The 7418-nt window shown below is 47.4% G+C and overlaps 2 protein-coding genes across 2 annotated transcripts in view; one reads left to right on the top strand and one right to left on the bottom strand.

Moving 5' to 3' along the window:
* ARSG (arylsulfatase G) overlaps positions 1-7418 on the bottom strand; it is a 177264-nt gene that overhangs the window by 146603 nt on the left and 23243 nt on the right. The gene's annotated exons all lie outside the window — the stretch shown is intronic.
* The window catches only part of SLC16A6 (solute carrier family 16, member 6), a 22786-nt gene continuing 15368 nt past the window's right edge, over positions 1-7418 (top strand). Inside the window, exon 1 of the mRNA XM_011928625.1 lies at positions 1-224. The gene's annotated coding sequence lies outside the window, so the exon portion shown is untranslated. The remainder of the gene's footprint in view (positions 225-7418) is intronic.

Genomic DNA, 7418 nt, shown 5'->3' with positions numbered 1-7418 from the left:
GGGGGCGGGGGGAGGGTGTGGCTCGGGTGCCTGAGTCGCGGGAGTGGGTGGAGGGCCTGGGCGCTCCGGCCTCACCAGCCCGAGCCAACTTGCGCTAGAGTCGGGCCCGCCCCCTAAGGGGTTAATCCTTTTCTCATGTTACCGAGCGGCTTATAAGGAGGGGGAGGCCAAGCCTCCGCCTTATTGGGAGCCTTTTGGGGTTTATTCTCTTCCCTTCTAACTTGGTGAGTTGGTTTATTATTTTACATGTTTAAAAGTTTGATTGTGGGGTGTGGGTTGTTTTTTTAAAAATATGTGTTGGGGCCTTTTTTTTGGGATGGGAGGCGTTGGAGACCACTGAACATCTTCACATTTTGGAGAGGTTATTCCCAAAAATATTCGCTCTGACAGTTAGGAATGCCCAGGGCCACCGGGATGACGCGCTAGCGCCAGTGTTGGTAGCTGAGAGTTGAATGTCCGTGACCCTGGTACAGTTGGGTCCCGGAAGATACCTAAAGGCACGCCTGGCCTTTGGGTGCCCCCTGCCCCGGGTTGGGGGCTCCAGGACGTCGGAAGAGTCGGGGGCTCCGGGCTCAGCCCCTCCGCGGATTTTCCGCATGAAGTTGCCTGCGCGTCGCAGGAGCGAAATGTCAGAGGTACCTTCCTTCCCCAGGCTGGCGCGCGCACGCAGGGCGGCCACTGAGGCAGCGCGAGGGAAAGTGGGGCTCCCTGCCTCCCCGACCCCCAAACACAGCACTCCCTGGGGCGGCCACCGTTTGCCCCCTGCGGGAAGGCAGGGATTTCCCGGCAGAGCGCGGGTCCTCCACCTGGACGGTCAGAACTGTCAGCGGCTGACGGCCGGTCCCGCGCAACTTCAAGGTTCCCGGGCTGCCAACCGCAGGAAAGCGCTGGTGTCGCCGAGCAGTTCCGTAGCAAGGGAAGATGGTTTTGCAGAGGAAATGGGTTATTTCCTTCTAGGTTGTTGTCGCCTTTTCTTTTTATTCCCCCTACCCTAGCAAGACAGGTCATAGAAGTTTGTTAGGTGGCGTATATAAAATGTCACCAAACACGGGGGGCGTCAGCCTTAGAAAAAGCTCCCCGGAGCCAACTGGGGAGGAGCAATTACAACTTGTCAACCTGGAAGCCGGTTTTGTTTGCACGGTTAGACACTCCGTGCCAGCTCCTTCTCGCAGGAGATGGTTTCTACCCCGGGAATGAGATTTCTCAGTGATCTGATTGTTTTTGCAAATCATGGTAAGATAGGTGTCTTGTTTGTAAAAAGATGCCAAGAGCTTTTGCTGAAATTTCTAAACGATGCATCTCCCCATGTCCCAAGCACCGTTACGTGGCATTTTGGGGGTCAACAATACATCCGGCCAGATGATATAATAGAAACCCCTCTTCTCATAATTAAGGGAAGGGTGTCCAAGATAGGAACTTACAGTATGTAAATAAACAATGCAGCCAAGTGGAAAAGCTCCTTCCAGTGTAATGAGTACCACTAACCCTGAGTTTTCCTTCTGTGGTTTCCGAAAGAGGACTTTCCTCAGTGGAACACCTGAGGAGGACACTTAAATTAGGGGCTCAGGTTTCAACACCATAGCTTTGTAAAATGGTGACTCGGTTGTAGCCAGTGATTCAACATCGTGAGGCAGCTATCCAGGTTAGGTTTGGAAATTTTTTTTTAATAGACAGTGAAAATGAACTTTAGCCAAATGCAGACTGGTTTTGCCAACTTGGGCCAGAAACAACTTGTCAAAGCCGTTCTCCAGGCTACACCTTTAAGAAGAAGAGAAATCCGCAGTGCTTTTGCTCGGGGTTTGCCTACACCAGTAGCCACCCCATTTCCATCCACAGCCTACATTTTGAACCTTGCTCTGAGCTGCCCCTAGAATAACACTCTGATGGTCTAGGATAATACAATCTTTTCATGCCCTCAGGCTAAATCTTCTCTCAACAAATTAAGTCACAGTGAAACTCCCAAGGATAGCAGGTTTCCAAGCCTTTGGCAAGATACCCATTTATTTATTTGTTTAGAGGCAGGGTCTCCCTCCCATCATGGAAGTGATCTCTGCTCATTGCAGCCTCGACCTCCCAGGCTCAAGCGATCCTCCCACCTCATTTTTAAATTTTTTTGTAGAGACGCAGTCTCACTACCTTGCCCCGGTTGGTCTCAAACTCCTGGGCTCAAGCAATCTGCCTGCTTCAGCCTCCCTAATTGCTGGGATTATGGGCATGAGCTACCGCACCTGGTCAATACCCATTTAGTGAAGGGGACACTTAACCACATGCTACTAGGAAATCCTCCAAACTGCCCGTGAATTTTGTCATTGTGCTTCCTCCAGAAGAACACTAGGGTGAAGGGAAGATGGCTGCCAGGAACCCCCATTCAGAATTGTTGAGTTTTATAAGTTGGAAAAGACTTGAGAGACTCCCCTGACAAGCCGTGCTTTCCAGATGATAGAAGTTCAGGATTTAGTGGTTTCCATAACTGTGCAGCCAGTTAACGGTACACAGAAATTAACAAATACGGCCTAAGAGCTTTAAGAAGACCAACTCTTGGGCCTTGCCTTCAAAGGGCTTAGAAGGATTAAAGCAAGTGATGGTCAAAGGCTATCAGAGAAGTATAGACTATTAGGGCAGGAAGAGATCTAAGCTCATCAGAGTCTAGTTCAACTCCCTTTTTTACATTTACCTTGATTTTACATTGACAGTGAAAATGGGGAAGCAAAGTAATTTGCCTAAATCCCGTCATCCGTAAAGCAGGGGTTGATGGGCAGGATGACTCAGCTTGCCTCACCAGTTAGATCTGCACACAGCTGAAAAATATCCCTACCCATCAGATAAATTCACGTGGCCACAAACCAAAGTGGACAGATAAACTTTCATATTCTGGAACATAGAGACTTCTACGTAAATGAGTTCAAAATTCAGGCCTCAGTTGCTTTGTTTGCAGAGACAGAAGGTTTGGCCTTCTGCTGAAGGAACGGAAAACAAGAAAAGGAGAAAGCCGGGCACAGTGGCTGACGCCTGTAATCCCAGCACTTTAGGAGGGTGGATCACGAGGTTAGGAGTTTGAAACCAGCCTGACCAACATGATGAAACCCTGTCTTTACTAAAAATACAAACAAACAAACGAAAAATTAGCTGGGCGTGGTGGCAAGTGCCTGTAATCCCAGCTACTCAGGAGGCTGAGGCAGGAGAATCACTTGAACCTAGGAGGCTGAGGTTGCAATGAGCCAAGATCGTGCCACTGCACTTCAGCTTGGGTGACATAGCAAGACTCCATCTCAAAAAAATTCAATAAAATAAAAATGCTCTCCTGTAGGCTTGTACAGCAGGAGCCCTGGAAGGCAGGAGATTCAGTACTGGGCTACTTCAGTCAAGTCCCTTCACCTCTTGGGGATGTTTCCCGATTTTGCAAAATGAGTAAGATTTTACAAAGAGGAATTGAATAAGATGACCTCAATTTTCCCCTTCAGCTTTAACATTCAGTAATTCTAACTCTCTTCAGGGGTTACAGATTCATCCTAACCCCATCCGTTTTTCAAGTGTAAACCTCTGATGATACAGGCAAGGGAAAAGAGGAAGGGGGCAGCTGGCACCAGAACTTCAGTGCTGGCCAGACAGAGGCTTCTCATGGTGGCAGGTAATCTCAGCTCATAAAAAAACTGCAATCTGGTCCCACTCATCTAAATGCAGTCCACAGCCTGGTCTACATGGTGAGACCCTGTCTCTACAAAAAATAAAAATTATCCCGGGTACAGTGGCTCACGCCTGTAATCCCAGCACTTTGGGAGGCTGATGGGGGTGGATCACGAAGTCAGGAGTTCCAGACCGGCCTGGCCAACATGGTGAAACCCCGTCTCTACTAAAAATACAAAAAAATTAGCTGGGCATGATGGTGGGTGCCTGTAATCCCAGCTACTCGGGAGACTGAGGCAAAGAATTGCTTGAACCCAGGGGGCGGAGGTGGCAGTGAGCCGAAATCATGCCACTGAACTCCAGCCTGGACGCTGTCTCAAAAAATAAATAAATACAAATTAAAAAATAAAAAAGAATTGGCTGGACATGGTGGCACATACCTATAGTCCTAGCCACTTGAGAGGCTGAGGTGGGAGGGTCACTTGAGCCCTGGAGTTTTTTTGTTTTTGTTTTTTGAGACGGAGTCCCTCTCTTGTCGCCCAGGCTGGAGTGCAGCGGCACAATCTCAGCTCATTGCAACCTCTGCCTCCTGGGTTCAAGCAGTTCTTCCACCACAGCCTCCCACATAGCTGGGACTGCAGGTGCGCGCCACCACGCCAGGCTAATTTTTGTAATTTTAGTAGAGACAGGGTTTCACCATGTTGGCCAGGATGATCTCGAAACCTGACCTCAGGCAATCCACCCGCCTCGGTCTCCCAGAGTGCTGGGATTACAGGTGTGAGCCACTGCGCCCAGCACGAGCCCAGGAGTTTTGAGGCTACAGTGAACTATGGTTGTGCCACTGCACTCCACGTCTCTCTAGGGTCTTTATCACATTTTATCACTATATGTTTTGTTTCAAGGTGGTCCTGAGCCCTCCATTAAAACTCTTCAGACCTTCTGGGCACATTTCTGGGTTAGAACAACTGTGCCAATTTGACTTTGGACTTAGCAGCTACTGAGTCCTGACTGCTTGTCAGAAATGTGCTGAATTCTGGCAAGATGTGGTTGAATCATTTAAATAGGATGCATTTCAGATGCATTCATTTTCCTTAGCATCATCAGCAGCAGATATTTTAGTCCATGGAGGCAGAGACCATCTCTTGATCTTTTCACTGTAGTGCCCGTACAGTGAAAGTGAGGACCTGGCACCTGATAGCTATTTTGTTGCAAAAATAAATACAAACTGTGTACAAGGTACAGGTGGGGTCCAGGGACATGGGGTTATACAAAGAGAAATAGACCTCAGATTTTGTGAACATAATAATTTAATCAAGCAAATAAGATAAAGGCATAAAAGTAAACAATACCCCATCATTAAATGATACCTGTCACCTGAAGAAGAGAGCCCTTAGACTGTGCTGGTTGGAGAAAGCATTATGGAGAAAGAAGGATGTCACAGAGCAGGGTCTCATTTTGGGGAAATGGCATGGCCACAGCCAGGTGGGTAGAGACTAGAGGGCCAGGAGGACTCCACTTTGACCATGGCAGGTGAGTCAAGTTTTAGAACCAGAAGAAATCAGGCCACAAAGAGAGGTTACAAAGAACATTGAAAGTCAGGCTAATGAGTGGATTTTTTTTTTTTTTTTATGAAGTCTTGCTCTGTAACCCAGGTTGGAGTGCAGTGATTTCAACTCCCAGGTTGCCCCTACTGCAACCTCTGCCTCCTGGGTTCAAGCGATTGTCCTGACTCCGCCTCCTGAGTAGCTAGGACTACAGACACACGCCACCACGGCCCCACATAATTTTTGTATCTTTAGTAGAGATAGGGTTTCACCATGTTGGGCAGGCTGGTCTCAAACTCCTGACCTCAAGTGATCTGCCTGCCTCGGCCTCCCAAAGTGCTGGGATTACAGATGTGAGCCACCCTGCCCAGCCTTAATGAGTGGATTTTATTCTTCAGAAAGACGAAAGCCATTGAAAAAGTTTGAGTAGGCTAGATGCAGTGGCTCACACCTGTAATCCCAGCACTTTGGGAGGCCGAGGTGGGTGGATCACTTGAGGTCAGAAGTTCAAGACCAGCCTGGCCAACATGGTGAAACCCGGTCTCTTGAAAAAATACAAAAATGTAGCCAGGCACTGGTGGCGTACACCTGTAGTCCCAGGTCCTCGGGAGGCTGAAGCAGAGAATTGCTTGAACCTGGGAGGTGGAGAGGTGGAGGTTGCCGTGAACAGAGATTGTACCACTGCACTCCAGCCTGGGTGACAAGACCGAGACTCCGTCTCCAAAAAAGAAAAGTCTGAGTAGAAAAATGCCATGACAATACACCATTTCCAAAAGGTTCATTGTACAGGATACGGAAGTCCATTAAGAGGCTGGCAAAGGAGTCATGGTCTTCACAAGGAAAAGCTCAAACCAATGGCCTGGTGGGGGGATGAAATAGAAGGGGTAAAGGCTACAGCCTTGACAGCTGCAGGCTCACCATTCCTCCCCAGGGCTAGACACTATTCTAAAGCCAACACTGGCAAGCACTTCTGAAAAATTTTTTTGGTTTTCTACATCTTCAGCTAGTGCTGTTCTCACTTCTCTGCCCCAGCGGCCTCATTTTGAGAGTGGCTTTTGAAATGGAGGGATGTTGTGAAAACCTAATTTGGTAAAGGGCTCCTGGCTCCCAACTTAAATCAATTGCTTTCTATGTTGAGGGGCAGTCGTGACAAACTATTCTATAGTTGCTCAGCCTACCTCTTGAGCTATCTAACTGCCCTTCCCACCTTTCCATTTGCTCTCAGACATGACACATCAACGCACATCAAAATGCAAAGGCCTTTGCTGCAAAGAGCATACTCATCTTACAATATCTTATGCCTTATTTTAATCAACCAAATATTTAGCGGTAATAGAGTATAAAGTGAATATATAGTCCTTCCCAAGTATTAGGCTACAGTGGGAATGGCGCTGTCAATAGGATTAATGATATTAAGTTAGATCAAATTTGCTGCTTTTTAAGATTTGTAAATTCAGAACATTAGATTTTAAAAATAGAAAACCAGCAAGTCTGCTGGATAGATGAGGTTATGTCCTGTTATTTCTCAGTTGCCTTCTATTTTCAACAAAATCTTTGCCTTAGTAACTTTGACCCAACAACTTATGGCTAGGAAAAGGATATAAAGGATACAATGCACCCTGACCCTGAAAATTCACCAGTATACAACTGTATAATTATGAAGAATTTTCTTTTTACATTTCACTTATTTTTTATTTATTTGTATTTATTTATTTATTTATTTTAGACAGAGTCTTGCTCTGTCACCCAAACTGGAGTGCAGTGGCACAATCTTTGCTCATTGCAACCTCTACCTTCCGGGTTCAAGTGATCCTCCTCCTTCAGCCTCCTGAGTAGCTGGGACTACAGGCACGTGCCAGCCACCACATCTAGCTAGTTTTTGCATTTTTAGTAGACACTGGGTTTCACCATGTTGGCCAGGCTGGTCTCAAACTCCTGACCTCAAGTGATCCACCTGCCTTGGCCTCCCAAAGGATTACAGGCATTAGCCACCATGCCCAGCCTTTTTTTTTTTTTTTGAGACAGAGTCTCACTCTATTGCCCAGGCTGGAGTGCAGTAGTGTGACCTCGGCTCACTGCAACCTCTGCCTCCTAGGGTCAAGTGATTTTCATGCCTCAGCCTCCTGGGTAGCTGGGATAACAGGCTCGCGCTACCATGCCCGGCTAATTTTTGTATTTTTAGTAGAGACGGTGTTTTGCCATGTTGGCCAGGCTGGTCTTGAACTCCTGACCTCAAGTGATCCACCCAAC

The sequence above is a fragment of the Colobus angolensis genome, unplaced genomic scaffold (assembly GCF_000951035.1).
Source record: "Colobus angolensis palliatus isolate OR3802 unplaced genomic scaffold, Cang.pa_1.0 Scaffold1, whole genome shotgun sequence".
In the NCBI taxonomy this organism is placed as follows: Eukaryota; Metazoa; Chordata; class Mammalia; order Primates; family Cercopithecidae; genus Colobus; species Colobus angolensis.
The sequence above is the reverse complement of the archived record's forward strand: the minus strand, read 5'-3'. Positions and strand labels throughout refer to the sequence as shown.